This window comes from Ambystoma mexicanum, chromosome 3p (genome assembly GCF_040938575.1).
Source record: "Ambystoma mexicanum isolate Mex_15411 chromosome 3p, UKY_AmexF1_1, whole genome shotgun sequence".
Lineage (NCBI taxonomy): Eukaryota > Metazoa > Chordata > Amphibia > Caudata > Ambystomatidae > Ambystoma > Ambystoma mexicanum.
The window spans coordinates 1078865167-1078884903 of record NC_090925.1 but is presented as its reverse complement, the minus strand read 5'-3'; the positions used below and the strand labels follow the sequence as shown (position 1 = coordinate 1078884903).

Below are 19737 nucleotides of genomic sequence, written 5' to 3'. Positions count from 1 at the left end.
AATTATTTTCTTCTCTAATTCGTTTTGGCCGCAAATATGTGTGGGGGAGTTTCCTGAAGCCCCCGAGCAGCCTCTGTATTTATTATGAGTACCCACCCATATATATTTGCTGCCAAATTCGTTAAACTAAATTAAACGAAGTTGAATTCGACCAATTCTTCCGCGTTGTAATCTTCCTATGCCCAACTCAAACAGTTCCTTCTTTTATGGAGAATGAGAGCCTGAAAGTGATTAAACAGGCGTTATGTGATGGGTAAAACGGGACTGCGAATTTGCAATAGAGAGCAAATGACACAACTTTGATTTCTGCTTGATGCATTCATCCTATTTGCCTTTTACTATATATGTGGGCAGAAAATGCAAGAAAGGCAAAAACAGGTTACATGTTTAATGTGTTACATTCAGAGCAGTTACTAGCACAACATGGCTGGTGTTTTGCAACTTATCTAATTGTGAAGTCCATTGCATACACATGGGCAGGCTCTTGTCAATAGGAGAGGCACCCGCACAATGGTGTGGAGTTGTGCATGCTTAGGAACTTTGTTTAGCACTGACCTTGTGTCAACATATGTCCAGTTATGCCCAAGCCTGTTTTTGTAGCAAGCGATCGGGAGGTTGTGGGTGCAGTCAAAAAGACTGGGGTCTATTGTGGGTAAAGGAACTTGCAATCCAAATGTCCAATAACAAAACGTGTTTCAAGTCTGTAAAGGAGTGATATATTTTTCGTAGGATTTCACTCTTCCAGAAATTCTAGCTGATCCGTTCAACATTACAATAAGATCAGTTGACTCTAGAAGGACTGGTGAAAGGAATTTGTATAAGGGCCAACATTTTGATTTTCTTTTTAACATCCTGGGGCCCCAACTAAGATTCTTTTCCACAATAAGATGATGCGTAATAATCAATTGCACGCTTTGCAGAAACCAAACTGATTCAAATCTCAAAGTGATCAGCAGAAGCCCTTGACAGACTCATGAGGGAAAAGGCAGGACAAATATTTTTCCGGATGGGCGGGTTATGTTGGCAGGAAAAAGAAGGGTAGGATAGCCTTAATAAAGGGGCATTAGATAATAAGGCTCTGGTTTTAGTAAGATTTTTCGGGCAGACTCTAACAACAAATATGGAGAAAAATAAGGAGAAAATATTTGGAGAGAGAAAAAGGTTAGGTCTTCTGATAACAAAGAAATTAGCATATGTTAATAAATAGCAGATTTGCTAACTAAGATATAGCCATGGAATGTGGATGGGTTGAGGAATGCTAATTTGAGGAAGGGAATTTTGGACTTTTTGTCAGAGTAACCCACAAGATATATTGACCTTGCAAGAGTCTTTTTTTTAGCAAATGTTTAAAGGCAAACACTCATTATCCAGATCTTGGGTTCATGATTTAGGAGTTTAGCGCAATCTAAGGTAACCTTATACACCAGACTTGAGGTAACAGAAGCCTTAATGTAGACGCTCCACAACAGTTTCAGTCACCAAATGCCATTGAAAATGACCCCAAGGAGATTACAAACTCAGCTGATGTGATAGAAGCCACGTCCTTGCATGACACTGCATGAAAAAGCCAATAACCAGGTTGCCGTATTGTAACACCTATAGCCTGTACCGTAAACAATTTGGTAACAGGCACAGAAAATATGAAACTGAATAACAAATCATACGAAATCCCTTAATTTAAAGGAAAGTAGCACATAATCATAGAGACAGAAGAGAAGTCCCCCTTCCCCCCCGCCCAGATGACACATAGACCCTGTCCCTTGCAGGGAGAAAGCAGTGTCTGCTGGATTGAAGCAGACAGCCTGTGACAAATCAATCAGCCCAACACCAGAAGGTATCCAAACAGATTGGAAAAACAAGTAAATTATAAACCTCCTTGTCCAATTTTGGTAACGTGGATTGAACGGCAGGCTTATCTCTGCAATGTTGTGGATCGTTGGTTAGTTGCAACACAGTGAAAATACAATTATTACCCAATGATGAAAGGGACTGTCCAGTCAAGGTTGTATAGAAATATCTACTTTATAATAATTCCAACCGATAGTTCTAACACACTACAAAATACAACCCATCCTGTAAAGGAACACAGGACAGACAGTTTCATGAAGGAAAGGGATGCACTCTGGATACTGACAGGAGGGTAGTCGGTAAAGCAATCAGTCTGAACTGTTCAAGCTTATTTGGTTTCAGTACCTAGGGAGCAAGGGGTCGTAAATGTCATTAGGGTCCTTTAGAGAAGGACCAGGTGGACAGAACCACAATGTACCTAGTGCTTGGGATGATCTTGATGCTTGACTGCATCAAGTCGGTTCCAGGGCGCTTTGCAGCTCCTGCGACACTAGTCAGGGCCGGAAACAGCTTCATGTATCAGGCGGCAGGCAGTTCAGCAAGCGAGGCTGGACAGACGGCTGCAGGCTGGCCTACATGGCGGCTCACTGGTTGGTAGATCGGGAAGGCTGGTCGAGGCATCTCGGATGGCTTTAGTGATCGCCGCGTGACAACAGTCAGTGGTGCAGCCAGTCGTGGTTCGAGGGCTCGACTGTCTCGAAAATGCCCTTAAAAGATGGACGCTGGTTGATGCTTGTTGTGGTGGCACTCTTCCTAGCTTCTTTGCAGGGCTTGTGTCGTCCTTCAAGGTGAATGGGCTAAAGCTGAGCAGATTGTTTTCAGGCAACGGCCTTGTCCTTTGTTCAGAGACTCTCTGGCACTTCTCCCCTAAGAATCTTGCTGGCAGAACCTAGCAGGGCATGCTGTGTGCTAGCTGGGTACCAGTTCTGGAGCTGCTGGACAGGTCACCTCAGTCTGGTATTTTCCTCTGATCCCTGGGAGATGTTTATGGGAGGCATATTGCTTCCCTCTTGGAAATCCTGGCCTTCCTTCATGGGTGGAAGCCGTAAGGCAGACTGTTCCTTCAGCCTGGGTAAAAATGAGTCCTTCTTCTTACTCCTTTCAAAGTTGTCGGATGATCTGCTAAATGAGGGGTTCAGCTCTCTTTTAAAGCCAAATGGGCTGCAGGGATTGGTGCAGGCTGAGCCTACCTTAATGAACCAATCCTGGGTCCCCACCAACAATCTTCTGTTATGCGTGAGGTCATTACCAGAGTGCTTTGAAAGGTAAGGGGTGACAACATGTGCTACTAAGTCCCACCCATCTTTCTGTCTGTTGTGGATCAAAGTGTCTCTGTGGTTAATTGAGCTCTCTGTCCGGACCAAAGCGCAAGTCTCCCTTGAAGTTTGTGGGGAGATCAGACTTTGTGTCTCCATCAAAACACATACTTCCCTCTGAAAGGGGGTTCCCTTCATGGGTTGCCTACTGTAAACAGTTGTCCCCGACTTGACATTCACTGCCCTTCATACAGAGGGGTGGGAGCTAGCTTCAAGCTGACACATTGCATATCAAAGAGGTGTTGTTCCCTGTCCCTTGTGTTAGTTCTGTGACCAGGCCTTGTCACAGGCCTGTTTTCATTTAACTCTCATCAGTATGCACTGCCACTAAACAGAACTTTGACAATAGAACAGGATGGATCCATGGAGCCTTGGATGTTTTAATTATGCGGGCCATGGCCGGAAGAAGGTGTTGCTTTCCCCCTTCAGACATGCTTTGATATACTCGTGGCTGTCACATTCCAGCTAAATGTGACAGGGGGGCTGCGCCTGTAGGGTCTGTCCCCTTGGACTATGTGTGTGTTCATTTTAATTACAAAACTTCAAAAAAGCCCAAGCAAGAACACACTACCTGTGCGGATGGTGAAATTCCTCACATGCCCTCCAGCCTCAACATGTGAATGACTACCCTAGTGAGGGTCTGGTTCATCATCAATTTGAAAGTACCTACTGAGGCCATCTGCATTTCTGGGAGCATGGCCTGTGCTGGATGTCCATATCTAACCCCTTTAGAGATATGGGCCAACGCAAAAGCGTAGGGTTCTCCCCTTGCATGACCATTAACCATTTCAGAGGCCTGTGGTCCGCCTGGATCGTAAAGTGAGACCAAAAGATGTAGGGTTTCAGCTTCTTTATGGCCCACACAACCACATAAACCTCTTTTTCTATGACAGCACAGTTCCTTTCCCTTTTTGTCAACCGCCTGTTAATGTAGGCAACAGGTTGCTCCACCCCTTCAGAGTTCAGCTGCACTTACACTGCTCCAATCCCAAAATCACAGGCCTCTGTCTGGATAATGAATTCCTGATCATAGTTTGGCACTTTCAGAGCTGGGGCCCTGCACAATCCATCCTTTCAATTCTGAAAGGAGGTTTGACAGGCAGGGGTCTAAGTTACCTTCTGAGGCATCATCTTGGAAGTTACATCATTCAGGGGTATGGCAATGGTCCCATACCCTCTGATGAATGGCCTGTAGTACCCGGTGAGACCCAGAAAGGCTCTCACCTATGTCTGTGTGGTGGGGATGTTCCAATCCTTCATAGCATGTACCTTTGCTTCAAGAGGTTGTTTCTTACCTCCACTGACCATGTGGCGAGGTAAGTGACAGCACCCTGTGCTACCTAGCACTTCGTGGCCTTGAAAGTCAGACCTGCATTCTGCTGTACTTGTTTCAGGTGGGATAAGTGATTCTCCCAGGTGTGGCTGAGCACAGCAATGTCGTCTAAATAGCTGACAATGAAGTTATCCAGACCAGACAAAACCTGGTCAACCATCTGCTGAAAAGTGACAGGGGCATTCTTCAATCCGAAGGGCATCACAGTGAACTGATAATGTCCTTCTGGTGTTGGGAATCTGACCTCTCTCTTGCCCCATCTGTCAAGCCGACCTGCCAATACTCCGCTGCGAGGTGAAAGGTACTCATGTACTTGGCAGCACCAAGCTTGTCAATGAGCTCATCTGCCTGAAGAATGGGGTGAGCATCTGTCTTCGTGACAGAATTGAGCCCCCTGTAGTCCATACAAAAGGGAACTTCAGTCTTCCCACCACTGGTCTTTTTATAGGATGTATACGAATTGTTCGAACTACAATTGTTCGAATTACAATTGACCTTTGCACAATTGACCGAATTGTGAAGGTCAATTGTTACATATATGCGGGGGGAAACCCCCCGCAACCCCCCATTATATATATAAATATATATATACATATATATATATATATATATTACCAAACCAATATATATATATTTATATATATATATATTTATATATATATATATATATGTGCGGTCAATTGTGCAAAGGTCAATTCGGACCCTCAACTTTCGGTCAATTCGGTAATTCGAACAATTGTGTTCGAACAATTTGGGTAATACCTTTTTATATACCAGTACCACTGGGCTAGCCCAGTGGCCGTTGGATGGCTCTATCACTCCTAGGGACAACATCTTGGAAACGTCCTCCTTGGTGGTGTCCCTGACCTTATCAGACATCCGGTGAATCCTACTCTACCCTGGCTTACTGTCTCCAGTGTCCCTATCATGGTTACACCAATCTGCATGACCTGGAGTCAGAGAAAACAGACTGGTAAACTGTCCCAGTAAACAACGACAGTCTGTCAGTGTCTGTTCTTACAGGTCCGTTGCAAGGTTGACACCTCCAACTGACCCATCCGTGGCTTCAGTGTGCAAGAGTTCTGGGAGGGGATTGGTTTCCTCCTCAGTCTCTTGGTCAGTCACAAATGCCATGACCAAATCATTCCGGCTGTAATGGGGTTTTAGCCGGTTGATGTGAAAGACCCTGCACACCTATTGAGGTCCTTTCACGTCAATGAGAAAATTCACCTCACTGACCTTTTCTAGCACACAGTAAGGCCCAGTCCACTTGTACTGGAGGGCACTGGTTTTGAGAGGCTCTATAATCCACACCATCTGGCCTGGGGAATAGACTGTCGCTGTGGCCTGCTGGTCGTGCCAGTGCTCATCAGCTCCTGGCTGGCCTTTAGGTTCTTTCTCGACTGTTCCATGTACTTTACCCTTCTAGATCGAAGGGTGAGTACATAGTCCACCACATCTTGTGTAGGGGATGAGGGTCTGATTTCCAATCCCTCTTTCACTAGACTGTGGAGACCTCATACAGGGTGTCCAAACAGAAGCTCAAAGGGGCTAAACCCTACTCCATTCTGTGTCACCTCCCTGTAGACGAACAGAAGGCATGGCAGGAGACTACTACGCAGGAATACTCCTCCTTTGAATGTCTGGTCAGCAGACTCTCTATCTCTCCTGGCCTCTCTCTCACTGTGGCCCTATTTACAGGTCACCTGGCCAGGCCGCCCTCTTCCTCTCTGAGTGCGTTGCCCTTTCCTCCTCCCTTCTTGCCTCTACCTCTATGCCTCTACTCCTTGGAGACCTGACTATCCACCTGGATGCCACCAACTCGTCTTTGGGGCTCTTTCGCATCCTCTGTGACTCTCTCTCTCTCTCTCTCTCTCTCTCTCTCTCTCTTTCTCTCTCTCTCTCTCTCTCTCTCTCTCTCTCTCTCTCTCTCCCTCTCTTTTTATCTATTCTTCCCTCTGGCCTGACTCACTCTGCAGGGCACACCCTAAATGTTCTGATCTCCTCAGACCTCCACCTCCCTAACTCTCTCACCACTCATCTCTCTTAGAGTGACCACTTCCTCCTCTCCTTCCACCTCTGTCTCTACACCCCTCAGGTCAAGCCATCCCCAGCACTGCCACCCTCTGATACAGCCCTCTCGAAACCTCATCTCTCTATCTCTAACACTCTTGATGTCCTTGCGTCTGTCATGAGGATCTGCTTGAAGCCCACTTCCAAGTGCAACTCCTGGTACGATTCTGACCTCGCCACCCTTAAACACAAGTGTAGGGCAGCTGAGAGGAAGTGGAGGGCATCAGACGCACCCTCTGACAAACTGGCCTGCCAACTGCTCCAAAGGCAGTACAGACTCTCTGTCCTCTTTAAGAAGAGAGTCTACATCCAAACCCACGAGTAAGCATATAGTGGACAGTAACAAGAAAGTGTGTGCCAATTGTGGCTAGAAAGCTTGGTATTTCTGGTGTTTTGAGATAGCTGAAGCTCACCCATACTGGGACAAGAACTATGGAACTCTAGGATCACTGCAACCATGCAGTGAAAGGCATTAGAGTCTTGCCAGTTAGATCCTGTCATGAGTGGATCCCCCCTGCTGCTGCTGGATTGGCCACACTGTAACCTGTCTGTTCCGTCATTCCATTGCTAGCATCTGCACGGTCTACGCCCCAGGCGGCGTGTCCTCAAAAATAACAACATTTGTGACATGTTGACCAATGATGTTGAGGACCCATAATTGTTCGAAAAAGAATAAAGCTGAGCTGGGAGGCCCCTTATGGGTAGAGACTAGGGAAGCACACAAAACATGGCCCCACTCCGAAGGGTAAAATGACCTCACATAAAACTACCTGAGATAACTTTAAAAACTGAAAAATTGAGAGCCCATCCTATAGGATCCAAAGCAATCAAAGGAAAATGACGAATCTTTCAGCATCCCAACAGGCACAACTCAGATGAAAATACAGCATGCAGGAGCAAACGGATTTCTTGCTCAGTTGGAAGACCAACTCCACAGGGCGTGGCTAACACACCTTCTCATGAAAACCATAGATATTCATGAAACACAACTTGCGATTGATGATTCAAGTCAACAACCTTTGCAGATGCTAGGACATCCAGCTGGACAATGATGTCATACAAGAACAGATGCTCATATGTCAGGAAAGCCTCCAAAAGTCCCATGATAAAAAATGAGCCCAAGGCTGGAGAGTACAGTCAGGCTGGTGACAAGGAGACGGGAAACATTGTAAATCACATGCACCAGTGCCCGATGCCCCCAAATGACAGGACCACTGTGAGAATGCCATTGATTCCCAATCTCACTACCAGAGGCTTCGGGAAGTAAAAGCGATCAGGAGAAATACAAGGAGGAGATCCTCAGCTATGAACAGAAAGAGCGTCCAGTGATGACATCCCATGCTAGTCTCCAGGTGATGGGAGATTGGAGATCATGGTGGGGTGTGGACCGCCACCCACTTTTCTATGCCAAGAGGGTATACGGACGATCCCTCAGCCTCCCGAGTTCCTCCCTAGCTTTGAGTCTATCCAAATCATACTGACCCTGATCACACTTGGCAGCACAGGGATATGTTATGAAATTAGTGGTTTAATGGAAAGTCAGATTAAGTGTATGTGGTCCAGAGTAGGCGGTCTACGGACCTGTGACCATGAGTGTCTGCGGATCACGTAATACCCTGGAGTAAAGCTAATTCATTAAAAGAAGCCATCCTGCAAGTGTTTTATGCGCACATATTTGTGGGTGCTGCTCGCTTGCATTTGCGGGCTCCAGAAGTCCTAGTCGTCTATGAAAGGACAAGGCCCAGAGAATGACAGGCTGCAACCACTGCAGTCCAAGGTGCTGTTCCAAAATGATGGATGAAGATACAATAGCCTTACCTGCAGGAGTCATGGTCTGCCAAGATCACCTGCTGAATCTATAATCCGTGAGGTCTGTTCCCCACCCAAATGAACAATTAGGCATTGCACACACCTGAGAGTCTGTATGAAATTATGCATCCCTTGGCCCAGGTGAAGGAGGTAAAGGTATGATATGATATGTCATTTATAATGCACCTGTACACAAGTGTTTCTCGGCGCGACGAGACAACGGAGGAAAGACAGAGTGAGGACAAGACAAACGATCTTACTAGCAGTGACGTAACACAAAACGTGGGGGCCCCATTGCGAGCAATGCTGAGGGCCCCCCCGCCAACTCGGCAACAAATTACGGGTTGCGCCACACTCTGGGCTTGCCTAGATTACCACGCTTGCACAATACGCACAAACGTGCTGCTGCAGGGGTATGCCACACACTGCACTAGAAGAAAGATATAGATATGTGTTTTAATGCATTAGACAGCACACTTTCTGAGAATAATTGGCTAAAAGGCCAGAGCATTGTTTTGTAGGGTAACACCTATCCAAAAATCCAATACATGCAAGTCATCAAAAGTGCTCATGAACATTAATGCTTTAATTAATATAATGCTTTGCTATTTAAAATGCCATGCCACAGGGAAATCATGTCCAACTGGCTGCACAATGTAGACCAGTCTAGACACGTAATACCACATTACAGTACAGCATGCAAAACCACATTTAGACATACCTATACTGGTTGCACCAAAATGCCAGTTGAAGCAAAAACACTTATCATGGTTATTTTATCACAGATGCCCAGAAAAATATACAATGCTGCAGTAAGAAACTGCTAGACTGGCAGCACCTAAATGCCAGTCTAGCCAGGTAATTACACTTAGCAGGACTGCTTCATCTTAGATACCCAGTTAAAAAAAAGTCTAACCAAACTAAGAAATGACTAGACTGGCTGCACCAAAATGCCTCCCTAGACAATAATACCACATATCATGCCTGCTTAGCCTGGACATGGATGAACTTTATGATGTATTACACAATCCCCATCCCATCCCACCCCCCACACATCCTCTCTCCCTCTCACCCCCTGGCCCCTTGCCTCATAGGTTAGTACTCGGATGAGGAATAGTGGAACTAGGAGTAATGAGGATTACAGGTAACTAAGCCAGGCATTGCCTCCATGTCCCTCTACCTCATCCCAGTACTTGTGTATGAGTCAAAGTGCTTCATTCACAAGTACGGGGACGAGGAAGAATAGAGCTATGAGTAATGAAGATTACCAATAAGTAACCAAGGGATTATACACAAGTAGTGTCAGAACACAACTGAGCTGACTGGGTTCAGCCCCCCCCCACCAAGGCCCCCCTTTGAAATTTAGAGCTATGTTGACTGGATCTGGCTAACCTACAGAGATGTTGCCGGACAGAACAGGACACAGATGTTTAACGGCACCTGGATTTCGCTGTTAACAAAGGCCCAACAACTACTAATGTAAAGCATTTCACTGTTAGTACCTGCATTCAAATGCATAATTATTGAGGCAATTGAAATGTTGATGTGGGTTTAGTACTTGCATGCCAGGGAAGCGATTGTAAGGGTAGAGAGGGGCCATGAGACCGCTTATTCTCACAGCAGTCCATAAGTGGGTGCCTACAGACTTAAAGTTAACTGCTTGTAACATTGAAGCTGCACTAGAATGTTAGATGCCCTACACAAATAGGTCTGCCCCTCCCACACCACCTTTGAAGTTAGCACCTCTCCCAACATTTGAATGGTTAGACCCCACCGAAATGTAGGTTTTTCTGCACCCCTGAACACAAGCACACACACTATTCACCATACACACACACATGTACACCCAGCCACCCATACATTTAAGTGTGTACCCTTTCACCATACAGGCACACCCAGGCAGCCACCCACACATTCAAGTGTGCACACTTTCACCATACAGGCACACATAGGGAAGCCACTCATACATTTAAGTGTGCACCCTTTCACCATACCGGCACACACACCCAGGCAGCCACTCATACATTTAAGTGTGCACCCTTTCACCATACACTCACACGGGCAGCCACCCATACATTTAAGTGTGTACCCTTTCACCATACAGGAACACCCAGTCACCCATACATTTAAATGTGACCCCTTTGAACATACACTCGACACGCACACCAAGCCACCCATACATTTGATTGAGCACCCTTTCACTATACACTCACACAGGAAGCCACTGACACATTTAAGTGTTCACCCTTTCACCATACACACACGCACGCACATGTCATGGGGTTGAGGGGAACCCTATTACTTCAAAAAGAAATGGTTTCTTTTTTAAATCACTCCGACTTTATAAGAAATTATTTCCGTTAAGGACCTAACCATAATGGAAATAATTTCTTTATGAAGGCAGAGTGACTTCAAAAAGAAACTATTTCTTTTTGAAGTCATAGAGCTCCGCCACCCCAAGACATGAACTCCTCCAACCTAGAGGCGTCCATGTCATGGGGTGGGGAGAGCCCTCAGACTTCAAATAGAAATACACTGTGCCTTCATAAATAAATTATTTCCATTATGGTTAGGTCCTTAACGGAAATAATTTCTTATAAAGTCGGAGTGATTTAAAAAAGAAACCATTTGTTTTTGAAGTAATAGGGTTCCCCTCAACCCCATGACATGTGCGTGCGTGTGTGTATGGTGAAAGGGTGCACACTTAAATGTATCGGTGGCTTCCTATGTGAGTGTATGGTGAAAGGGTGCTCAATCAAATGTATGGGTGGCTTGGTGTGCGTGTTGAGTGTATGGTCAAAGGGGTCAAATTTAAATGTATGGGTGTTCCTGTATGGTGAAAGGGTGCAAAAATAATTTCTTTATGAAGGCAGAATGACTAAACAAATATATCTGTTTTTTTTTTCCAAGGGGTCACCTCCCACACATGTAGTGGCGGGGCAAACCGCACCATGGGGGGGGCAGGTGCCCCCATTATGCCAGTGCTTACTATGCCTTGTGTCATTCAGATTGTGCAACTATGACAATGCAGAGTGCAGGGGGAAGGGAGAGGGGGAAGTGCCAGGGAGAGGGAAGGAGGAGGTGCAATCAGGGCAGCATTGCTCTGAGTAAGTGCAAGAAGGCTGGGGACTGTAGAGTGACAGTTACAGCCCTAAGTGTGCGGTAGGCCCAGAGGCAGAGCAAAGGAGACTGATCATGGAGGAGCCTGGTACCAAGTGAGAATCTGAGGGTAGCCAAGCAACCAGTCGGTGCCACATTCAGGTAGGTCAGCAGGGGAGGGAAAGAGAGAAAGCACAGGAGAAAAGGAAGGTGTTGAGATGATTCCGAAACTTCAGGTGGCCCGGCTCAAGTTTGAGAGGGGCAGGGAGGCCATTCCAGATGGAGGCACCTGCAGAGGAGAGATATCTACTCCCCTCTCTGCCTGAAGAAGTTTGTGCCCCTCAGAGAGTTGACGATAGCTAAGCAAAGGGCTCAAGAAGGAAGGTATTTTGGAAGAGAGAGTTGGATGTAGTGCGGGCCCCGGCCCCAGAAAGCCTTGTGGACAATGAGGTAAACATGAGGAGAAAGAACGAAGGCCCAGAGTGAAGGTGAAGGTAGGAGAGTCAAGATCAGAGGTGACAAGGCAGAGTCAAGAGCAGAGGTGAAGGAGAGAAAACTAAGAGCAGAAGAGAAGAAGGGAGAAAGAAGACTGGAATTGAAAGAGGGAGAGTCAAGTGAAGAGGAGAGAGAGTGAGAGAGAGAGAGAGAGAGAGTGCTGAGGGACCCGGTGAAGGAGGGAGAGCCAAGACTAGGGAAGGGAGTGCAAGAGAGAGGAGCTTTGGAGAAGTCTAAAGCATTCTGGAGCAGTCAAGAGGGAGGGAGAGAGGAGGCAAAGTCAAGAAGGAAGGAGAGGGCGAAGGGAGGAGGATGAGGGAGGGCCCAGGGAGGACACCAGAAAGTGAAAGTTCTGGACAAGCCATAAGGTCCAAAAGAGGCTCCTTACTTGGTGAATGAGCAAATCAACGAACAGTCCAGACAGCGTGGAGGAAGGCAAAGAGACTGAAAGGCCCAAAGACCAATAGGTTCTTAAGAGTCTGATGACTAAAACACATATAGACAAGCCAGCGAACCAGGCGGGGTGGTGCCATGCATTGAAGAAGACTACTGGAGCCAGGGAGTCATCCTGACAACCTCACCAAAAAGTAAGAAAGACTCTAGTGAAGGCCAAGGAAGTAGTGCAACTGGGCACTTTAACCCCAGAGACTGCGAGTGACTCTTTTCCTACCAGGAGGGCAGAGATGTTAAGGGAGACAGAGAAGACTGAGACCCACAGTAGTAAAAAAAGCCCGATCAAGCTATCCCACCATGTGACCTCAATTAAACGTAATCCAATATTTTCTGTTCTTGCAAATAAAACATATGAACCTTATTGATTGGCTACGAGTTGTGTAACAATCCTCTGGCCATAACATTCCACTTTTCTTGCATAAAGGAGCACACACACAGAATTCCCTAAACGGGTATTAAACAAGACTTGAGAGAAGCATGCACCATGGTTTCCACCACACAGAACCAACCACATACAATAAAGTCAACCAATACAAGCACTGGCAGTTTCACAGTGTAAATAATGATTGTAATTGGTTATTTATAACCTGCTTAATACACATAGGTTTCTAAGCGCAGATCCGGGAACCGACTCAGCGTTGCTTCACGTTGCCTTGCTTCCAAGACGAGCGCGTTGCCCCTGAGCTATCCTCCTGACGCGGTGCCTCTGCTGCCAGGCACATCTTTGTGTTTGGAATATTGTCTTGAGCAGAATCCAGGCACGCCATCCCTGCTCATCCGGAATATGGAAAATGAATCAACACATGGTAAAAAAAAAACGCAGACACTGAGAAATAAGCACGAACTCCCCGATGGAACAGGATGACAGGACGGGTGGTGGCCATATTGTGACCAGGCTAGAAAGGTCAGTTTAGGGAACATGGCGGCGCCTGTTGTCACTGCAGCCTTGGCGGGGTTAATCGCTTTAGGAGCGCCGCTGTCCCGAGCCAGATAATTCCCTGCGAGAGGCAAATCTCTCAGAAGAGAGAGGTTCACGAGGGCATGGAGAAGCCTTTGCTGTAAATTAAGATGAAATGCGACTTCCTCATGCGCAGTTTGTTGGTAGCACGTGTTGTTTTTAGGTGAGGCCATGATAAACACTAGAATCCTTTAAGCGAATTAATTTAGTTATTCTATCATGTAAATGGTTTCAACAGTGGTAGTTGTTCAGCTGGTGTTTGGAAATATGTCCTGTAGGTAAACAGTGACCTTGCTTTTTTTAATGGAAAATGTAAGTTTGCGGCAACAGACCGAACGATGCGGGGTCAAAATAGAAATATAGCATTGGGATTTCTGGGAAAAGATGCCTCGTGGACTCAGTGACCCATGTCCCCGTCAAGACCCCACACTAACGGGTTTAAATGCTTACTCTGTGATGGGATTTACGGTTTCTAAACAGCAACACCATATGCTCAATTGCCCACACAGTCACCCCAGTTTAGAGAGGCTTAGGATAAGAACTCTATTTCTTGCCTCTGTACGTCACTGGTCACTGAGTTCCACAATTAATCAACTGCCTTTTCCTCCTATTAATGCAAATAAACAGGGTAATTCATGGAATAAATGTGCGCCGAAAAGGGGAGCGCAAGCGTGTTAATCGCAGCGCACGCGTGCTAAAGCCGTGCACGCAGCCGTGCACGCAGGCGTTCGTCGATTCATGGAATGCGTTGCGCATGTAAAACCTGGGATGTGCGCCAAATCCGTGGGTGGCGCACGTGGGCGCACACGTCACTAAACGGCATGCGCAACGCGCACAGGGAAAGCACACATCATGTAGCGCACACAAGAAAAGTGGGCGGAACACGGGGCGTAACACGCGGAATGGGGAACAACGTATGAAAATGTGGGCATTACGGGGGAAGTACGGGAGGTAAATGCTCACAATGCCCACACGCGCGTCAACAACACGTATTCATGGAATCGAACAGGGGAAACCCGTGCGTCAAAAAAGACGCGCTAATCCGGAAGCACGTATGCCAGCAGGAAACAGGTGTAAGCGGCCCTGCGTAGCATAAGAGTGCGTGCAACCAAACAACCTCATACGATACGATGAATATACCGTTCCTCGCAGTAGTGGTTGTGGGACACCGCAGAAGGAGGAGGATAGCCAGGCCCTGCATTTTTCTACCCAGGACCAGCCTTTTTGGGATGCCTGATGACCAGGTGTATGGAAGGTACAGGTTTCCACCACTAATAATCCTAGAACTGGTCAGGGAGTGGGAGGATGACCTCACATCACCCACCCTGTGCTCCCAAGCACTTTGCCCCTTGGAAAAGGTGCTCAATGTGCTGCGCTTCTTGTCTACTGGGTCTTTTCAGCGGACAAGTGCCATAGTTGGGGGTGTCTCACAGGCCATGCAGTCACGCTGCCTACACCAGGTGTTGGCGATCATGACTGCACGCCCCTCAGTCCGCAGGCACATATACATGCCCAGAACACCTGCAGAAAGGCAGGCTGTCGTCCAGGACTTTTACAGGGTGGCACACTTCCCCAAAGTGCTAGGTGCCATTGATTGCACCCATGTGGCTCTATGTCCTCCCAGGGCCACTGAGCACATCTATCAAAACCGCAAACACTGGCATTCCATCAACGTGCAGGTTGTATGTGATGCCAAGGGAATCATCACCTCAGTATATGCCAACTATCCTGGGTCCAGCCATGATAGTTTCATATTCTGAATGTCACCCCTAAACCGGGACCTGGAAGCTGGGAGGCATGGCGACACATGGCTAATTGGTGAGTACAAATGCCTCTGCACATGCATGCATGTCAGACACTGAGAAATGGGAAAACCCAACTAATGACAACCATCATCACCTCCCCAGGGGACAGTGCCTACTCTCTGAGTACCTACATGATGACACCAATATGGAACCCCACCACACCACCCGAGGAAAGATACAACACAGCCCATATTGCAACCCGTGGCATAGTGAGCACACATTCAGAGTGCAGAAGTCACGCTTTCGCTCCCTTGACCACTCTGGTGGGCAGCTGCTATATGCACCCCCAGTAGTGTGCAGGATCATAGTGGCAGCATGTGTCCTGCACAACGTTGCAACCCGGTGGGGTGTGCCGGTGGACATGGTGGTGCCCCCACATCCCCAACCACATGCACGACCACCACACATGGGAGGTGAAAGGGCACGTGGTGAGGCAGTCCGTACCCAGCTTGTGGTAAATTTCTTCACCTAAAATCCCACCCCTGAGGAGTGCACACAGGCCTGGTGCATACCAGCTGACAATTAATGATGATGACAAAAGGGACAGTCAACTGTCACAACCATACCACCCTGAGATTGCTCACCTGGAAGTGCTACATTGTGTGCATCCCTAGCTACTTAAAGACACCCAATGCAGTGTCAGTAAAAGGCCCACATTCATGCAGCATGAAGCACTACCCCCTTGCAAAATACTACATCCAAATAGTGGCATGTCACCCAACCCCTCCCTAACCCCATCTCAGCTACCCAACACACCATGGCATGGCATGCAATGTGAAAGCAACCAAATGAATGCACAACACATGACATAAGTGTCACAAAGTGAACCGTCCCAAATGGAAACAGGCCAGAGACAATTTCCTCTTACTAATGAAAAAAAACACAACACACATGAACAAATACTTACCAGCAAGACAAAACATCAGTACAGGATCCAACAGTGTCAACATATGACAGTAAAAAATGAAAGTAGTGCAAGTATCACAACCTGACAAAGGCAGCACATTGACCCCTTCCAACTGAAGTGTGTTGCTGGTAGCCAAATGTGGCAGTGTACTGCATACAACATGAACTGCATCTGCAATGGAGACGGGCTTGTTAAGATATGAAGAAGTCACATGCATATATGCAAAACGTCCTGTATATAAAACCATATAGAAATCCACAATGCAGTTGAGAAATGAACACCAATCCCCACTAGGGATGTATATACAGTTTGGACTACAGACTGCCCACACAACTTATGGGAGCCCAATGCCTCTGTGTAAGTTACTGTCACTTGGTCACACCCTTTGCAAGCCTATGGAAAGGGGAAGCAGGAGGGGCGTGTGTATCAGGAACCCAAGTTTCCAACCCAAAGACAGGACAAGCCTGCTTGTGCCCAGCTGGAATACACAGTGGATGCCTACGGGAACCACACAAAGCAACACACTGTAGTATTAATTCACAATCTGAAAGAAAATGGTTATGATCTCAAAAGTAAAAGCAAATTAAATAAAGGAAAAGAAAAAGTAAATGTAAAGTAAAGCAAATAAATAAAATAATAAAAGAAAAATCATAATACAAATCAACTAAAAAAATCATGAAAATTATAATAAATTACAAAATAAAATAAAATGAAAATAATAAATAGAAAAAAGAAGATAAAAAACATAATAAATGATTTAAAAATTAATTTTATTTTGCAATTTGGAATGAAATTTGAAAAAGGAAAAAGAAAAAAAAAGAAAAAAAAATCAAAAATGGCCATGTGTCGACCAGGGGTGGGGGAGTCCACCCAGGAGAGAGGAGGTGCAGGGTGCATCCCAACACCCACATGCGTGGATGTTGAAAAAAAAAACCTCCATGGCCTCATGGCCTGCACGGCTACCCTACAGTGGGAGAACTGCCGTCACTGTCATCACCCTCCAGTGGTACATTAGAAGGTGTGCGTGGTATGAGAGGCAGACCACGCAAAGCCCTGGCATGCTCCTCCATGGCAGCAAGCATGCGGGTCTGAAAGGTTTGGTTCTGCAGGATGATGGTACGGAGATCCCCATGCAGCACCTCACGGGTAGCACGTATTTCTGCCTGAAAGGCCTCGCGTGTTACCCGGATCTCCTCACGGGTTGCCTGGAGCTCAGCTGGGAGTGTACGTGTCAGCTGGTCCAGCTGCTGTTCTGACCTTGTACTCTAGGACACCTCAAGTGCACCCAGAGTATCTCTGAGGGACCTGTGTTCTAACCTCAGGGCATCCCTGTGGGCCTGTGACTCTGCAGATATGGCTGTGCGCAGAGTCTCCAGTCCAGCCCGTCGGTCCCTGTTGGACGCCAACATGTCCTCCCTGTGTGAGCGGCACATTGACTCTGTTGCCTGCTGCTGGAGGTCCACCTGCCTTTCAGGGGGGAGAATGGAAGTGGCCACCCTATCCATGGCCTGAGCCATCATCTCACATGATGCCCTCTGTTGTGCTGCAATAGTATATATGGAGTTCTCCCACACAGTATTGCCTGGTGGCGCATGGCCACCGTGTTGGCGGGCACCACACCTGTTTGGGCCAAGGTGATGTGCACCTTCCTGTGCTGGCACTGCCTGAGGCAGCAGGACTACATTCCTCCTTTGATCTGCTGACCCAGGAACAGGAGCAAATATAGTGGAGTGTGACCTTGCATCCGTAACCACCACAGGCGGACTTCCCAACACTGAATGGCCCATAGTGGGGTCTACCCCCAGTGCAGGTGGGTTGGACAGAACAGCATCCCTGCCAGAAACACTCACCTACGACGGGACATTTGTCTCAATGTCAGATTCAGCACCTGAGCTGTAGAGGTCTGAGGAGGTGTACCCAGTGACACCCGTGGACAGGATGGTCTGTAGGAGAAATGGATTTTCACCCACCACCACCCAACGTCCTCCACTGGTGTCTGGTTGTGTCTGTGAGTATTCTTGCCTCTGCGCCATCTCCTCCTCCTCAACAGCATCTAGTGCCTCATCACCTGCAAAAACATAAAAGAAAAGTAATGAAGACAGGCATGAGCAGCATAGCCCACACACATAGGCATCACGAGGTACACATTGAATACATAAATGTCACATTTCACACATGATGATAACTCTGGCATGCACGCACTGGCAATGAAGTGGAAGGGGAACCTAAAAGCAGCCACTGAGAACTCCAAGATGGGAAAGCAACACATGTGCTGCATGCTGGGTAGCACCGGCATCACACATTAGCCTGTGAATGGCATGGGCAATCCACATACATGACACATGCCAGCACACAGATGGCATGTAGCATAGCCATGGCAGATTTGACAAGGACACCCAGATGGTAGCAAATCAGTACTGTCACCCATCCATGTGAGATGGACATCATGAAATAGAACATGCAAAATATTGTGACAAAACACGCACGTGCCACATGCTGCAACAAAGCCAGTGTTCACTAATGCAGTGATGGCAGGCACATTGATACATCAATGGTTGGTCACTTCGACATGACAGAAGACAATTGTCATGTTGAAGATTCAAAGAGGGCCCCAAAGCGATTGTGTGCAGGCCATGTGTAGGTGCACATTACTCAATCAGCCTGATTGATGAAATCATTCCGATAATAAGGAAATATATGCGGGCCATTGTGGGGTGTAATCTATGTCTGAAGTATGTTAGATTTGGGGCAGAATGGCACAAAAATGTGTGGTAAACATGTAAAGGATTTCATCAATCAGGCAGAATGAACAAGAAAACTGTATGAACAATGTTGTGACAAGATGGCAGTTGAAGGGCACGTGCAGTAATCAGGTGCAAATTGTCAACTGCAGTCAGAAGGGATATTTGAAAACCCAAACCGAAGGCCGGGGTATGGTTTGGAGGCACTACATGGGTGACCCATAGCAGTCATGACTACACAGCCTCACCTGGCACTCTATCAGAACACATCACCCAAGCAACATACACATGGTTTGCACACGCATGCATGGCTACTCACCGGACACTGCCTCAAAATCTGGTAGGTCTCCCATGCCTTGGATCTGATCCTCTGTGTTGAAGCCTCCAGCAATAGACTCATGTTCTGTGAGTACTTCCTCCTCTGGTGGAGAGCCACTGCCAGTCACCAGAGTAGAGGCATGATTGGAAGCCAGCTTGTTCTTTGCTCTGCTTTTGAGGTCATTCCACCGCTTAGAGCAATCATCAGCTGAGCGCCTGAAAAATCCAAGGGCACTAATCTGGTACGCGATGCACTGCCAGTGGGCCCTACGTTGAGCAGTCGTAGTCTTGTACCCTGCAGTCACCAGCATTTTGCGGCCATGGGCCGACACGTAGCCCACAAGTGCGTCTAGTTCTGCATCGTTGAAACTACGCTTCCTTGACGTGCCGGAGGGGGGCGCCGTGTCTGGGGTACCAGCCTGTACCGCAAGAGCACCCTTCTTCCTATTGGGAGGGGGTGCGGACCCTGAGTGGCTTACGCCGCTCTGGTTGTTAGGGGCTGAAGCGCAGGTGGACTGGGCACTGGAAGTAGCCAAAGGCACGATGACCAAAGGTCTCACTATAGGCATTGGCTGCTGGGTG

The 19737-nt window shown here is 47.2% G+C and overlaps 1 protein-coding gene across 1 annotated transcript in view; it reads right to left on the bottom strand.

Annotated features, from left to right (window-relative positions):
* PPP2R2B (protein phosphatase 2 regulatory subunit Bbeta) overlaps positions 1–19737 on the bottom strand; it is a 1057189-nt gene that overhangs the window by 627196 nt on the left and 410256 nt on the right. The window lies entirely within an intron of this gene.